Source organism: Rhipicephalus microplus, chromosome 2 (genome assembly GCF_043290135.1).
Source record: "Rhipicephalus microplus isolate Deutch F79 chromosome 2, USDA_Rmic, whole genome shotgun sequence".
In the NCBI taxonomy this organism is placed as follows: Eukaryota; Metazoa; Arthropoda; class Arachnida; order Ixodida; family Ixodidae; genus Rhipicephalus; species Rhipicephalus microplus.
Genome location: NC_134701.1, coordinates 89232393 through 89250468, shown reverse-complemented (window position 1 = coordinate 89250468; position 18076 = coordinate 89232393).

Below are 18076 nucleotides of genomic sequence, written 5' to 3'. Positions count from 1 at the left end.
AGTGAGTTTTGTGAATCTGGCCCCTGTTTATCACAGCATTGGGACCATTATTTCGTCGGATCTGGTCCTGACTCTTCCAGACTTCAAGTTGCCCTTCGAACTGAACACTGATGCTTCTTATTATGGCACAGGCGCAATGCTTTACCAGAGAGATACGGACTCTCCATGGAGCCTCCAACACAGCGTTTTCGGGTACTATTTGTACATCTTTCCGAAAACGCAACTGAACTACACCACTGCAGAGAAGGAAGCCTTGGCAGTCTTAATAGCCGTACGCTATTATAAACCTTACCTGAATGGCAGGAGCTTCACGCTGTTTACGGATCACCAAGTCTTAACGTATATCCTTAACCTCGCCGAACCTCGAAGAAAAATCGCTAGGTGGGTGAGTGAACTTCTGCAGTTTACTTTCGTAGTCCACCAGAGGCCTGGGGAACACCTCAAGGACGCAGATGCGCTTTCAAGACTTGCGGTAGTTCCTGATCAAGCAAATCTCAACGCAACATTGTTGTGGGAGGGAACTGAAGAACTTAAGTTGCACAACGGAAAGTTCACAGTCTCAGAAATAATGTTGCCTTGAATTGCGGAACTCTACCACGACCCCCCGCACTCAGGTGGACATGACGGCTTTTGGAGGACATACCACAAGGTTCGTCAGCGTTTTCTCTAGAAACATATGAAGGAGTACGTTCAACGGTATGCTCAGTCTTCTCATCAATGTAAAGTTCAGAAAGCCAAGTACCTTCAGAGAACGGGCGAGATGCTTTTGCCTCAACATTCCGACGTACATTCTGAAGTCATTCATCTGGACTTCGCAGAGCTCAAAAAGAAGGTTCCAGGAGTCAGCAAAACGCAGTCTTTCTTAGTGGAAATAGACCAGTGCACAGTAATAGTGGGTGAACGGCCGGGAAGGAAAGACCCAAATAGTGTGATTGCTTTTTTAGGTCGAGAGATGTTCAAGACTACGAAAATAGTAATATCAGATTATGGACCAGCGTTTCTCAGTCAGTATTTGCAAGATTGGGCGAAGGAACGAGGAGTTGTATTGCGACTCAGTGCCCCGTACCATCCTGCAGGAAATGACACGGCTGAAAGAATAATTCGGGATGTGAAGCAGTTCATTTCAATGTACCCAGGTTTTCAGGGCGGATGGAAGTGCTGCTTGGAGGCAGCTGTTCCTCATCACAATCGGTAGCACACTACGAGCATCGGCTGTAGCCCATATTTTGCAGCTTTCGGAAAGGTTCTGTGCTTCGTGCTGATCAAGAACTTTGCACCTGCTATTGTGCGAAAAACGAAAAACTTCGGAAGCCTACCAGCGATGCCGGGAAAATATGAAGAGAAGCTTTGACCACACCCACAACACGCGGATACCTCAGATACCTGAATGATCTGGTGCTCGTCCGAAAACGCCTTCCCGGCACAAAGCAGGTGTACATGGGACCTTATCGCGTTGTGCAGGTCGCAGTGCAACAGGGCCTTCTCAAAAGGGTTGGTTACACCAATGATGACGGTGTGCTGATGACTGTGTGCGAGCATTGGAAACGTCTTCATGTATCACCCCAGGAGGGATGATTCTTCAAAGAGGGGGAGTATACGTGGCGGACGTTAACGAGGGTCGGAGGAAGACGTAGAGGAAGAAGGTGTTAGAAGTAAAGAAGATGACTGACCCCCAGCCTAGCGCAAGTGAATATCATTGCAATACATATTAACAATTATTTTTGATGAGAAATAAAACAAGCTCTGTGCACGCAATTCCTCGCGAAGCAAACAGATTTATGATACACCGGAATACTTTTGATTATATTTTTGAATTGACACGAAGGTAATCCTGCACATTACGTGTGAGATTATATGCCACGTTAGTTACCCAAAACTTACGAGAATCGTTACATGAAAATTCGGCTGGATGCATTGCTGTTCACACCTTTCGTATTGGCGAAACACGTCTGCGACTGAAAGGTGCCACCAAAAAGTAAGCAGTAGGCAATTGGGTAGAACAGAATCACTCTGTGACGGTGTGAAAGCGATTTTAAGCAGTATATCTCAATCAGGTGAATTTGCGCCTTTGGATGAAAGTAGCGCATAGTGATTTTACCAAAACGATCTTTTTTACTACCTGCCACAGTGGTCCAGTGCTTATGGTGCTTAATTGCTGATCCGCACGTCGCTGAACCGAATCCTTGTCGTGTTTTTGATGTAGGCAAAAATGATCGAGGCCCGTACACTTCGACTTAGGTGACGTTTGAACCGAAAACTGTGACATTTCCGGAGCACCCCACTAGAGTGTCTCTCATAATAATATTGTGGTTCTCGTATACATCTTGTCGCCCAGAGGAGATCACAGTGTCTGTGATAGAGATCAGTTTTTCTGTTTATTTCTTTTTGTGCATGCGCTGATGACTCCAACTTTGCAGCGATCTACTCGTCTTGAGTGTTTCGAGAAAATTCGTCGCGTATAGAGTAGTCGTCTTGTGGTACTCGCACTCGTTGTGGCTTCTGAAATTTCCGAGCACCTTTTTTTTTTTCAACGTGTGAATGGAGAGAAGACCAAGGCACCAAGAATTTGGTGAGTCCTCTTGCCTGAACTTCCTTTTCCATAGAGCACACATGTCTTGCCAAGAGCTACCTCCAGATATTTGGAATACACCTGCCAAGAAAAAAATTCTTACTAGTGAGGTTGGAACTTCGATTTGCGTTTACTAACTGAGGAAAAGCTGTAGTTAGCAGCTGGTTTCCACGAAGTCATTAGCAAACGCCGTCTCATCGACCGGCACCTCCTGGCGTCTTGGCCCTTTAAACACGTAAAGACCAATTTTTTGGGCACTCGAGTTGTATTCAGGTAGTGTAAAACTGCAGCTGGGAACCCTTTCTTCGGCTGTTGTAGCTTTTCGCCAGTTGTCGATGAGCACTGGGAGCAGCGTCGTTTTTCGATAAATAATCATCAAATGTTACCTCACGACTTTTCGGCGCGGCCATCGAGTCTCACAGAAGGGCGCTGATTGACACAGAACACGAACTGTCCAGCAATACGTGTAGGCAGCATATTTCAAGGGGGTGACATCTCATGGTAGGAAGCAACGCGTTCAGCAAATTTTAAGCAGTGACACTGAATGGGAGAAATGCCAACTTTAGGGACGATACATGTCGGCTGGTAAAATTCCGCCTTAAGGACTCGTTTCTACCCTTGTGAAAAGGTTCGCGGGTATACATTTCTCCTGCTTTTCTTCAGGTACCGGTAAAGTCGCACCGGCCCAGTATCTTTCTCTGCTCGCGAAACGTCTCACGTTTGTGATCGCGCTATACAGAAGGCTCGTAGTTTCTGTTGCGTTGTAATCTCATACCGAAAACGTGAATTAATGCGAAGAAATCGATGCCAGCGGTGACAATTGAGCGACTCACATCACAATGCCCAAAACAGACAACCGACAGACATTGATGGTGCACAGCACATCGCAAGTAAACTTGTGTTGCATGCGCTGGCAGTTCTCGTCAGAGTTCACGCCTTCTGATAAATTGATTATGGTGCACTATGATCTAAACAAGACTGGAGTTCATTTCTTCATTACAATATATCGTGCACCGACCACTCGAGATTTTGTGTTGTACGAGGCTGCTCCTGTTCGCACCGGTGTCAGTGCTGCAAACATGAATGGGCGTACTAGTTAGAACAGTGTGTACATGACATATCCATGCTTCGAGGTGAAATAATCTGTGCAGTTCTGAGCCTCTTGATGTAAGTGTAAATGATATTTGCAAACAACGGAAGACACCTTGCCTCAACGCTATCGTTTTAGGAAGCAGGGCGAGCAAATCTACAAAAAGAAGAGAAAAAAAGGAGAAAAATATGTTTTTGCGCGTATTTACGTTTCCTAGCGCATATACGCAGCGAACACGCTATTTCTATGTTAATAAGTATAGTATGGCCCCAGGCGCATTTTCGATTGAGACTGAGTGAACATTTTTATACAATTATTACTTTGCCCTCGCAGATTGCACGATGAAGCTTCTAAGGTTGGAGTACTTCATTGCTAACAAAAGTCATAACGCAACTGTAATGCGAACCAAGGTCGCGAGAAAGTCTGCCCGAAAAACAACGTGTGTGAAATCGTGTTGCCAATGTGTAGCATAACTTACTAAAAAATGACTTATTGCGTATCGCAAGCGTGCTTGTATGCTCGCAGTAATGTAAATACTGTTGACTAAAAGCTGCACTGCGTCAGGGCTGCTTGATATATAGAGCCTAACATAAAAATGATTCCAATAAGCATGCAGTCACAAACATCGAGAGTAAGAAATTCGCTTACTAAAGCAAGTACAACCGAAATGTAATTATGAATGTAGAAAAAAATGCTGCGTAAGCGTCTATTTCACATTAAAAGCACAGCCGTCCTTGATTTGCCAACCGCACTTCGCTCTGATGAATACTACGTTATCTGCGCCTAATGAAGATTAAAGATTAACGATTCTTCTTTGATCAAGCGGGTCGTCACAAAGACTCGTTTTCGAAGACTACAGTTTTCCCACTCAAATCAATCCAAGTGCCAGCCAAATTAATGTAGGCGCTAGTCAATTTAATCCAGCCGCCACTCTGTTTGGTCCAGGTGCCAATCATTTTAATCCAAGTGCCACTGAAGTTAATCCAGCTGCCAGCTCATTTATTTCCAGACGCCAGCGAATTGAATTCTCACGACATCTTGACTTCAAAGCGACCCAGAATTTTCGGGAACGCGTGGTGTGAATAGAGTTACGAAGGCGCGACGCCAACACGGTCCCGAAGGCGCCACTGCTCCGAACTCCGCCGCCAAGGCCACCAGCCGTTTGGTAGCGTGCGTTAATGAGCTCGCGACTGCTTCTGCGCAGAGCTGACAGACGAGCGGACTAGGTGACGGTGAGTTAAAGCAAGGTTTATGTACAGCAAAAAAAAAATAGAGGCGTTACAAATTCGGCACTGGGGCCGACAGTTTAGGGACACGAAGAGCCGAGATGTCTCCTCTCGCACCCATACGTCGGCTTCTCTCTTACGCATAGGTCAACTGCTGGCGACGCGCCGCTTGGCTTTTTTTATAGGCACCGGGTGGATCTTTCGCGTCACCAACGTCCAACCAGAAGCGCCGCTTGCCGTGATGTCAGAATCCTCCAATGGGGCCCGCCAACGGGCTGCGTCATGATCATGAAATCCAGAGCCGCTGCACTTAGTTGCTACCAAGGATGAGTTATACTGCCACGCATTGCGTAAAACTCGCCAGACTAGAAGGCGCCGATTTCTTCAGCGGGCTCGTGGGCTGAGGGAGCTCGCTGTGCGTTGCGTAAGACACCGGCACCGCCACTTGATGACGTCTTTGAGTTGATCGCGTCAGGCGGGCTCGATCCCTGGCATTGACACAGATTGTCTTTGCAGAGGCATTGACGTTCGGTGTGGACTCCCAGGCATAACAACTGCTTCGGAGTGAATTTAAGAGAAAATATTATCAAGATTTGTAAAATAAACAATGAATGAGTTACTAGTGACACATTGTGACTCGCGCGACTTCATCACGCCTATCACCCGCGTACGCGCTACTCGCACTTTCGACCTGCATATCAAAGGAAACGCCGTCCACACAGTAATACCTTCATACCTATTGCCTAGGCAAATGATCTAATTACAAGTGACTCACGTGACGTCATCACGCCTAACACCCATGCACGCGCTGTCCTAACCTGCCTTCATGCATATCAAACAAAACGTATTTGAGAAGGTAATAACTTAAACGCCGTCACCCGACCTAGTGACGTGATCACTAGTGGTCACATGACATCATCACGCCTAACAACCACGCACGCGCTATCCTAACCTGCCTTTATGCATTAAACAAAACCTCTTTGTGAGTAATAACTTGAAGGCCGTCGCAGGCAGCGTCTGCTAGTAAAAAAACTGACTGCTCGCGCTCACCTCGTGCGTGGGAAAGCTGTTCGAACACATGGTGCACTACCGCTTAACCCAGTACCTGGAAGATAGTGCACACCTACCGGACACCATGTTTGGTTTCAGGCAGCATCTTTCGACGCATGACGTGTTCCCTTACTACTCAAACAAGACCTCCTTGATCACCTCACCCATCGAAGAAAGTACTCCATACTCAGAGTTGACGTCAAGGCGGCCTTCGATAACGTCAGCCACGACGCGATCCTCAACAACCTCGAAGGCGTTGGCTGCGGTATTAGAACCTACATGTATGTCAAAAACTTTCTGACGGACCGTACGGCAACTGTGGGCATATGCAACATCCGCAGGAAAAGCTTCCAACTACCGAAGAAAGGAACGCCGCAGGGTTTGGTCATCTCGCCGTTACTTTTTAATGTAGCTATGATCAATCTGCCGAAAGTTCTCGACAAAATACTTGATTTACGGCAAGCGATCTACGCTGATGACATCACGCTCTGGACCAGGGCTTCGAACACTGGGAGACAAGAGACCTGCCTACAAACCGCCGTAGATGCCATCGAATGGTATCTCAGAAACTGCGGTCTCTGCTGTGCCCCCGAGAAATCCGAGCACCTCGTCCTCAAAGCGAGAACAAGAGGCAGACCCCCTCTATACGACGCGCCCGACCCTAGCGTAACGCTGAAAGCGACCTTAATTCCAAAAGTCGAGACCCTGCGAGAGCTTGGAGTTCACATCTACAAGAATGGATCGGGAGCTGCCACCATACCGAGACTCAACGGACACTATCACAACTCACGCAGCTCGTCAAGAGGATCGCGAATGAACGAAACGGATGCAAAGAGCACGACACGCTACGTATAATGCAAGCTCTGTTCACCAGCGGCATTACGTACGGCATGCCGTACCTGAATTTGAAAACTGCTGAAATTGAAAAAACTTAATATCATGATAAGAAAAGCCACTAAAGTAGCCCTGGGACTTCCGCCAATGGCCTCTACCACACGTCTCCTAAAGATGGGCGTCCACAACACGTGGAAAGAGCTCATCGAAGCGCATAGGAACAGTCAGCTGGAGAGGCTCAAGCTGACGCCCACGGGGAGGTCGGTGCTTCAGTACCTCAACTACCGCGACACGTTCATCGCCGATGCAGACCGGAGAAAGCGCATCCCGTGTTACAATAGAGAGTCGCTGTCTACCGCACCTATTCCACGCAACATGCATCCTACTTTCCACAAAAGTAGACGCGAGGCTAGAGCTAACGCTATTCGACGAAAGTTCAAGCAAGACCCGGACGCCCGCTACACTGGCGCGGCCAAGTATCCGCATAGAAACGCGTACGCTATCAGCGTCGTCGATTCTCAAGGCCGAGAATTAGCGTCGGCCACGGTCAACGCACTCAATTCAGACGCCGCAGAAGAATCGGCAATCGCTCTAGCAACCACAACATGTACAGACGCCGCGGTGATTTTCACCGACTCACAAGCCGCCTGCAGGAATTTCGCCCTGGGCCGTATCTCAGCCAATGCCATCAATATTTTGAAACGGCGAAGCACTCCACTCCCGTACACTTGTGTATTATGGGTGCCAGGACACAAGGGTCTACAGGGAAATGAAGCGGCCCACGCCGCTGCCCGCGAGCACGTCAGGCAGGCTGCCCCCTGCCCACAGGACATTCGACCCGTCGTTGAAGAGACGGAAGTTGTTCAAAACACCTACTCGTCATTACTCCAGCATTACAGGCTGGAGCGACGAGTATACCCTCCACCACACCCAAAACTGACAAAAGAGGAAAGCGTAATACTGAGACGCCTGCAAAGCAGCACATACACACATGGGGCCCTAATGCACCATCTCTACCCAACGAGATATAGCTCTATGTGTCCGCTTTGCAACGTACCGGACACCCTGGCGCACTTCCTTCTTGCATGCCAGTGTATTGCCAGACGTAATCTGCAACAACATACGACTGATAACGAAGCAGGACGGACGAACGAAGACCTAACCGAAACGTGGGAGGCGAAGCTTGCCCTCGAGAACCTAGAAGATCAACAACAACTCATCGCCAGGGCCAAGAGGGCAGTAGAAGCCAGAGTGTTTCTGGACTAAGGAGCCCTCCCACATCAGGGTGACACCGGGCATTGCTCGGGGCACTGTTTCAAAAGAAACGTTTACTTCTCTCTCTCTGCTCGCGCTGCAGAGCTCTCACCACCCAACCCGCATATGAAGCAACTGTATCACGCGTTTTGAATTCTGTCAACGGCGTCTTTACATGGCTTTCGCTTGTCTTGACGCTTTTCTTGGCTCGAGTAGATGCGATGGAAGCAACAATACTTTTAATCAGTTGTAGAGTACAACCCAAAATTAGCGTCCCACCTCTCGTTGAAAGCAACGCTTGTCCGTCACTCAATAAATAGGAATAATAAATGTGAAATAACAATTAGGCACTTCCAAACCATACACAATTATGTCGGGCCCGCAATGGGCATGGCGGACCCGGCACGACCATGGCACTTACGTTTATGTTCTGCCTCACGCAGGGCATTCTTGGAAGTGCCCTATTCCCAACAGCGGAGCGTCTATGAATCAGCAAAATGTGTATCAGCAATGCGGACCAACGGATGCCAATGCGTCATTGTATGAAGCCATTGTCACTAAATAATATGGCAAGCAATACAGCGCAACTTACTGCGCACAGCACAGGAGGCAGCCTATGGGTGCAGCGCGGAGCCATTTCATCGCTGGACATCGCTATAATAGGATCACCGCAAGCCCTCAACCTTCATGGGCATGGTGCACCCGGCGTGACTATGGCACTTACGTCTATGTTCTGCCTCATGCAGGTTTGTTCCAACGTGGGTTTCTTTCGTAGTGATTGTCGCTGTATCTTGGTCTTGCCGTGCCCTCGGCGTTGTCGGAATGTAGCATATGAGGGTTTTCTTGCTTCTCAGTTGATTTTATGCGGTGGTGTGGAAACCAACCCTGGTGCAATTCAGATTGATTGATGTGTGGGTTTTAACGTCCCAAAACCACCATATGCTGGCCCCACTCAAAAAGAACTATGTGAAGAAATACTAAACGGCCAAGCAAAAATTCACGATGTAGTACTTGAACTAAAGAAACAGTTTATTAAATAAGACTCCCATGAGCAGAGCATTCCCGTTCACAGTGAAAAGGACTAAAATACGTCACGATCACCGGAACCCACTGTAAACTTTCAAAACAAAAAGCTTGCCGACCTCGAAGGCCGTTCCTGATGGTCAAATTTGATTATTCACGGGATTCCCGAATGCTGTAATGAAACTGATGTAACCCTGAAGGAGAAAATGGTTGAGGCTGTAATGAAACTGATGTAACCCTGAAGGAGAAAATGGTTGAGGAAATATTAACAGAACCCATCGCCGTACACCTCTAAGTAGCCAGCCCACCCGACACCACTACCCAAAAGCTTTGATCCCATCTTTGCTCGCACTGACTTACTTAAGTTATCGTCCTTCCCAAGAACCATTTGTGAAGGGAACTGTCTTACATGTGATGAAGGAATTGCCTTACCAGACAACCTTCTTTGCCCTTTATTGTTTCAGTTCCGCAATCGCTATGTTATCTATATCTGTATTTCATTTTATTTATATGTGTATTAACCACCCTGTTAGGATGTTGAGTCTAATGTATTGAATAAATAAATAAAATATTTCCCCGATACTTTCACCACTCCACGACGCATTTACTCCAGCTCGTCGTGTGGGAAGATGTGGGCGGCTTTTTTGTTGCTTCTCGTGTTTCGACGTAAGCTTTGGAAACGCGGGCAGCCAGACAGCACTACAGTGGACAGACAGATGTTCACCCCCAAACAGGCACGCCTATTTCAAGCACACTAACGTGCATTCTATTGCCGGTACTGGCTGTGACACCGCTAAAACACGTGGTGATTCGTCGAAGAAGTTGGAACCGGACGTAGCGGACGCCCTGAAACAAATCGTACAGGAAAATCCATCCTTCATGCTGGAACAAGAAAAGAGAGCTCTCAAGGAAGAGATTCCAAATATCGAAATGAGCACGTTGCCGATTGATCGGCTTCTCGATGGCCATGACTATTCGGCGAAGGTGCTGACCCAGATCGGCCAGTAGATCAAAATCACGCCGACGTGAAGCAGCTGCGGTGCCGATGTGCCCAGTGGCTTCAAAGCGAGGGAACTACAATAACACGATGCTATATCGACCAGACCTACTTCAACGTATGGTGCTATAGAGCAGTTTTGGAAGGGCGAAACGAAGGGCTCCAGCATGCTGTTTGTCAACTAGCGCGAAGGGGGCGAATGTAAATGCTATAGCCTGCATGTCCGTGACCGACCTTCTCCATTGGACAATTGCGGACAAGGTCCACTGGGCTGTCTTCAACAACTTTCTCGCAGAAGTGCCGAGCAGTTTCTCAGCAGGAACCAGGAATACAGGCAGTGTTCCTGTTTGACAACGTACCAGCGCACCACCGCGCCGAACAGGCTGTCCTCGCGGCAAGCGACCACACCAAGTGGCTACCGCTATATAGCCCATTCTTCAATCCAATTGAGGAGCTTTTCCTAAAGTTCAAGGCAAGTGTGAAGGGCTTTCTAAGCAAGCGGAGGGATGATCTCCTCACGACACCGGGAGGGATCTCCAAGAAAGAACATCGCCGTGCTCTGCTGGTTGAGGTCGCGGGGCGCTCTATGCTGCACATCCAGCGCGTGGACTGCGCCGCTTATGATAAGCAGAATTACACTTTCGTACAAGCTGCCCTCGACTGCCTTGATATGTAAAACACTGCTAAGCAGCACAAGTACTACTGCGTGTTTATGAAAACTGTTTTGCCTGTACAATAATAAATTTAGTTTTCCACGCACTTTCCCCGGTTCTCTTTCATCATCCATTTCATAATTGGTTGAACAAGCTCGACATTATAGAAACAGCGATTGTTTTTTAAGGTCAGATGGGTATTTTACCTGGGCATCGTCTTTGCTTCGGCACTGCGATAACATGCCGGGTAAGTCATAACACTGTATATACAGAATCAAGCATAAGACGCATGGTCTGCCTGTTCCAAAACATGCTACAAAAAGATTTCAACCACTACTTCGGCTCAAATACTATTTGATCTCTTTATCCTGTGAAACCAATCCGTTGACAGTCCCTGTACTTGAGATACATACTAATGCTGTTTGCAAGTGACCAGTTGCTGATGCGCCGTTCAACGCTGCGCCTGACTCGTGCATTCTTTTATACCTTCTACGCCACACCGTTCTTTATAAGTTAGTGTGCTTGGAATATGACGATGATGTGTAGAGATTAATGGTACAAGGGCCAAATGACGGCCAAAGAGCGCCATTTCGCTAGACAGTAGATGTGAAAGATGATATGGTATGTGGCTGTATAAGGGCCTTGAAATTCCTCGCGCGTGAGTGGGTAAAACATAGAAGTATTAAAAACATGACAGTGGCGTGGAATATGTACAGTGAAACTTGAAACCGAAGTTTCCAGACAATAAAACTATGCTGAAGATGTAGCCACCGCAGCCGCGACCTCAGTAGTGAGGCCGTGCTACGCATCAGCTCGGTATATGGGCTGTAAGCTTTGTATATCATTTAAAATGGCAACAGTGATTCTACTTTAAAAAGCGGATTCCCACCGATGAGCATAACCGGATGCTGCTGTTGGTAGGGAAGCAAAAAGTGCTTGTTTCTTATGGCACCAATCTCGTTACACTGCACAAGGATGTGGAAAATCGTAAGTATTTCTCCACATCTCTCACACAATGGCGGATCACCACCAGACAAAATCTGCGATTGTGTTGAGTGAGTGTGTCCTATTTGTAACCTCGCAAGTTTGAATTGTGTGTAGCGGGATCTGGATACTGTTGTGAAATTTGCAAGTCTCGGTTTGATAACGTGCAATTAATTATTCGTTCGCCAATCCCACAGGCGTTGCCAGAACGCCCTGAGCTCCCGTCGTAGGAAGCGTTTCATGTCAACTGCAGGGACGGCCAGGGCTGTATTGACGGGTGCGTGGTCGAACGCAGACCAGGTTATCTGGTCCGCCACTACGTTTGCAGCAATCTCGCGGTGCTCTGGCACCCAGCAGGTGTGCTGGGGTGCCGGTGCCCTGGCACCCCAGCACACCACAACCTGTCGTTTGAGGGCGCAAATTGTGCATAAAAGAGTGTAAAGTAATATAACGACAAGATTTTTATGTTTTTTCGGCGTTTATAAAGCTGTTACAACACTCAGCGAATCTGTGTACACAACCGCACGTTGCAGTTGTGATTTATTGATATGCTTAACGGCCACAGATATCGCATGGGCTTCTGCAGTGAGGATTCTTGTTTGCGTGTGCAGAATACCAGATTTTGAAAAGGATGGGCGAACAGCTGCATAGGACACACCAGTACGAGACTTTGACGCATCTGTAAAAAATGTCGGGCAAGTGTATTCATGTTGAAGTTCGAGAAAGTGTGCGCAGATTTGCGCAGTAGGTGCGTGTTTAGCGACCTCCACGAAGGATACGTCACAGTCAATTATCTGTCACTGCCACGGCGGTGGATATGCTGCGCGAGCCATCAACCGGGGCTCTAGAAATGGCACGCCAGTTTTCTCAGTGAGGCTTCTCTCATGGAGCGAGTAGGGCGGTCTCAGTGAAGGACGGTTGTTGAGCAAGGCAGCAATGGACACATCATAATTATGATATGGGTGGGATGTTTCTTGTCTGCGTTAACCTTGTGGTAGTATGTAGAGCTCATGTAACATCTCTGCAGATGAAGTGACCATTCATTTGATTCTACATACATGCTTTCTACAGGGCTAGTTTGAAAGGCATCCTTAAAAACGCGAATGCCTAGATGGTGGACAGTGTCAAAAACGAGTGCTCAAAAAAAGCGCTACGCCGCATTCTGGTGACCAAGCGCCAGAGAAACGCCCCAAGGTCAGCAATAATGAAGAAAACAAACATCCAAAGACTCCGCGGGGCGCGTCGTCTCTCCCCCCTCAGAAGCGTAGTTTCGCCGACCATCCTCCTCACATCGGCCGCCGAGCAAGCCCTGTAAAGATCTCGAAGATCTCGATAATATAATTTTGTTTTGTTTATCAACTCTTGGCTCTGACTCGTTCTTTGGACCACAGCCGGCGTGCGCTGGCACGCCAAATATGACCACTTCTAAATTGTAAACGCTTTCGTGGTGCAGATCGGGGGGTTGATACTTCGGCCCTTGCAATTAGCGCGGTGATCGCCTCCCTAATTAACGGAACCTGTGACAATTAATGTGTCGTCTGCGACAGGACATTTTCGGTGCAGAGTGTGTCCGAAGTAGTGAGAAAGAGCCTGGAGTCGCTGATAGTGCTATCGGAACAATTGTTGTGTGTTGCTCAATCTTCTCGTTAACGAGTGTGCAGAGAGTGTTTCGATAGACTGATTTAGGCAGTTAGTTTGTGCACGCGGCAAGGTTTTATTTGCGAGACACCATGGATCTCGAGGAGTTAGTAGCTCTTGGTGAGAAGATTGGTCTTTCTGGCGCCGAACTACGGAAGTGGGTCGCCCCGAAGGAAAAAGAAGAAAAAAAGAGGGCCAAAGAAGAAAAGGCAGCTTCGCAGGGAAAAAAAGGTTAGTGGTTGAAAGAGCCTAAGCGGAAAAAGCAGCTGAGTTAGAGAAAGAGAGAGGTTAGCAGCTTAAAGGGCCATGGAAGAAAAAGCAGCTGAGTTGGTGAGAGACGGGTATGCAGCTGAGAGAGCCAAGGAAGAAAAGGCAGCTGAGTTGGAGAGAGGGAGGTTGGCAGCCAAGAGGTTGAAAAAAGAAAGAGAGCAGCAATTGAAGTTGGAGCTAGAGAGAGAAAGGCTGGCAGCTGAGAGGGCGAAAGAAGAAAGAGGCAAAGGAGCGACAGCTGAAAAAAGAAAGAGAGGCAAAGCAGCGACAGCTGAAAGAAGAAAGAGAGGCAAAGGAGCGGCAGCTGAAAAAAGAAAGAGAAGCGCGGATGGCTGAAAGCGAGCGGCAGCGACAGCACGACATGGAACTCGGGTGGCTACGTTCGGAACAGCGAAGTGAAACTCCCGTCCAAGCTAGAGTTAAAAGCACTGAACGGGAAGATCATGGCTTCCGCTTGAACCCAAGCAAGCTGCTCGTAGCATTTTATGAAAGGAAGGACGACCTTGACGCGTACCTTCACATATTTGAGATGATTGCAAGGAGCGAGAACTGGCCGGAACATCAATGGGCAACTGCTTTGAGTACTTGCTTGAGTGGCGAATCACTTAGTGGGTACGGTACGCTGACGCCAACCAATGTATCCAACTATACAAGGGTGAAGGCTACTTTACTAAAGTGATTTAGATTTACTGTGGAAGGTTTCCGGGACAGATTTTGGACAGAAAAACCAGCTGATGGTGATGCGGCTACGCAGTACGCCGCCCGACTTAGCCATTATTTTGACAGTTGGATCGAACTTTCAAGGATAGCAGAAAATCACGATGAGCTTAAAGTGCTTGAGTTCGCCGACTAATTCTTGGAAGCGCAAAGTGGCAAGAGTTTGGCCTAAGTCAAGAAGGAGTGTCCCGAAGATTCGAAGAAATCGGCACCCGAACAAATAAAGCGTGCACCGGAGAGTGTTCCGGGATGTTTGCTGTGTAACTGAGTGGATCATCGAGCTAACAGCTGTCGAACTAACTTCACGAGCCCAACGGTTGTAAAATGTTTCAAGTGTGGTCAGACCCGGCAAAAGGCAGTCGCACGTAGTAACGGACCGAGTCAAACTCGCCAAGTAGCCTGTGTGCAGGTGGCCCTGAAAGCCAATGGTGATGACGTCACCGACAGATTCGTGGAGTTGAAAAATGGGAAGAAACTTCCTGTTGTATGTGCTGTAATGAAAAAGCGGCCAACTGGTGTTACGAACGGAATGCCAACGCTGCTCAGAAAAGTTGCGGGCAAGAAGGTAGCAGCGTTAAGAGACACCGGTAGCTCCACTCTTATCATGCGGAGAAACTTGATACGGGAAAGTGAGTTTGCAGGCAAAATGAAACCGGTTTGCCTAATTGACAGTACGATTCGGGTGCTTCCTGCAGCAGAGATTGAGGTTGAAACCCCTTACTTCAGCGGGAAGGTTACTGCCCTATGTATGACGACCCCCTTGCACGACCTCATCATCGGAAACATCGATGGTGCATCAAAGACTCCCCGAGCGCGCCGTTTCTCCCCCCTCGGAAGCGTAGTTTCGCCGACCAAACTCCTCACATCGGCCGCCGAGCAAGCCCTGGAAAGATCTCGAAGAAAAGCGGCGTGATGATGCAGAGTTGCGTCAGGTGTCGCGGACGGCTCTCGAAACGTCTTGCCCTTTCCCCAGCTTTGGCTGTGCGTAACGCCGACGAAACAATTGGAATTTTCTGGAATCTAGCGCGAAAGTTTTTTAAGTAAGCAGCGGAGAAGGGAGATCAGGAGAAGAAGAAAGTTTGCGCCCACGTGCGTAGGCAGGAGATGAAAGTTTTGCGCAAGTGTGCATAGATTCATTCCGCCGTGTCGGCGAAGGCTTCTGCCCTCAGTGACAAAGCGGGTAATGAAGACGACTTCCACCTGAGGGGTGAAAACTCGTGCTACAAGCAGAAGAGTGTGTCTACCGCCAGAGAGCGAAAACGCCACCTGAAATCGCAGCGCGTGGAAAGCCGACGTGTTACCGGCGAAGAAGTTTGGGGCTTGGAGAGCGGCCAATTGAAAACGCGAGGTTTCCTGGAAGAGATAATTCGGGTTCAGCGGAACGACAACAGCACTGGAATTTGAGTGAGTGATTCTTGGAAGAGTATCATTCAGACTTTGTTCCAAGTACTTTGGATTGAATAGGTTTTCGAACTCTTTAGTCTTTAAGTGTCTTGGTTGTTTGATGCATGTGACTGCAATGTAACGCGTATTGTTGTTTGTGTCCGTTGTTTCGAGTGTAGCTGATAGTACTCTGTAGTACGTTGTTTGATTGGTGACATATCATATTCAATGATTGTCGAGCGCGCATATTTTTGTATCGTTTGATCTGCCATATTTGATAATATAATTTTGTTTTGTTTATCAACTCTTGGCTCTGACTCGTTCTTTGGACCACAGACAGCGTCCGCTTCTGTGCCAAATAGGACCACTTCTAAATTGTCAACGCTTTCGTGGTGCAGTTCGGGGGGCTGATACTTCGGCCCTTGGATTTATACCGGAGATCGCCTCCCTAATTAACGAAACTTCTGACAAATAATGTGGCGTCTGCGACAGGAAATTTTTGGTGCAGAGTGTGTCTAAAGTAGTGAGAAAGAGCCTCGAGTCGTTGATAGTGCTATCGGAACAATGGTTGTATGTTGCTCAGTATTCTCGTTAACGAGTGTGCAGAGAGTGTTTCGATGGACTGATTTAGGCAGTTAGTTTGCGCATGCGGCAATTTTTTATTTGCGAGACACCATGGATCTCGAGAAGTTAGTAGCCCTTGGTGAGAGGATGGGTTTTCTGGCGCTGAACTACGGAAGTGGGTCACCCAGAAGGAAAAAAGAAGAAAAAAGAGGGCCAAGGAAGAAAAGGCAGCTGCGCAGGAAAAAAAAGGTTGGTGGTTGAAATAGCCAAAGCGGAAAAAGCAGCTGAGTTAGAGAGAGAGAGAGAGAGAGAGAGAGGGGGGTTGCTAGCTGAGAGGGCCAAGGAAGAAAAAGCAGCTGAGTTGGTGAGAGGCAGGTTGGCAGCTGAGAGAACCAAGGAAGAAAAGGCAGCTGAGTTGGAGAGAGGGAGGTTTGTTTTGTTTTGTCAACTCTCGGCTCTGACTCGTTCTTTGGACTACAGCCGGCGTCCGCTGGCGCGCCAACTAGGACCACTTCTGAATTATCAGCGCTTTCGTGGTGCAGTTCTGTGGGCCGATACTTCGGCCTTTGGAATTATCCCGGCGATCGCCTCTCTAATTAACGAAACCTGTGACAGAAGGGGTCAAGCATCCTTAAAGCTGATGGGGTCACAGACTGATAGGTGACAGCACCGTAATATAAGCGCGTGCGTACAAGGCCTCTAAACAAACCCATCAGGCATTTCCTGTCACTACCCCACGTAGTACGTGACAACACTTTCAGAATATTCATTGTCTTTAAGCACCTGTTCTTTCAAAACTTTATATGTGGTATGAAGGTTAGTTTTGCGTCCAATATTAGGCCTAGAAACTCATGCTCAGACTTTACAGCCAGGCGTTTACCATGCAGGTGAAACTAGGGATCGGGATGAACGCCTGTCTTCTGGCAGAACAGGATGCAGGTACTTTTTTGCGCATTTAGTTTAAAAGCATTCTCATCTGCCCATTGAGAAACCTTGTTCGAACCTAATTGAACCAGACGTGCCCACACTGAGAGATTACAGGACTTCAAACCGACCTGCACGTCGTCAACATATGTACAATAAAACATATTTCGTGGGATAACGAGGCGCAAGGAGTTCGTTTTCACTCAATACCCCTCCTCGCGGCACTCTTGTTTCTTGAGAAAATGTACGGGACAACACACTGAACACGGAACGTCCGATTAGACAGGTAGCTTTTGATTATTGCCAACATTCTGTACAGCACACCTAGCTGTCACTGGTCTCGGACTATGCCAAAGCACCACGTTGTGTCATAGGCCTTTTTCATATATATGAACACAGAAAAAAGTTGATTGTGAATGAAAACATCACAAATTTGTGCCTGGATACGGACGAAGCGGTCAGTAGTAGGTTTAGCCTCCCAAAACCCACACTAGTGTGGGTCAAGTAGGCTATTTGTTTCAAGGATGTGCATCAGTCGCCTGTTTATCATTTTCGCAAAGACCTTGCGCAGGCTATGGGCCTGTAACTTGATGCTGAACATGGGTCTTAGACTGTTTAAGGATTGGAATAATGATGGCTTAAGCGGAAGGGATCTCTCCGGAAAACCAAACAGCATTAAACAAGGAAAAAAGGTTTTTGGGGTTTCAGGGGGCCAGCATTTCGTACACTATACGTTCGGAGCCTGGGGTCGTCCTGTTACAGAAGTTTAGTGATGTTTTCAGCTATGCTAAGATGAAAGGTTCATTGTATGCGTCATTATATGTGGATTTCCGTTCTATTTTTTGTTTTTCTGTTCTTGCTTTGTAACGTTGGAAAGTCGGAATGTATTGGGCTGAGCTG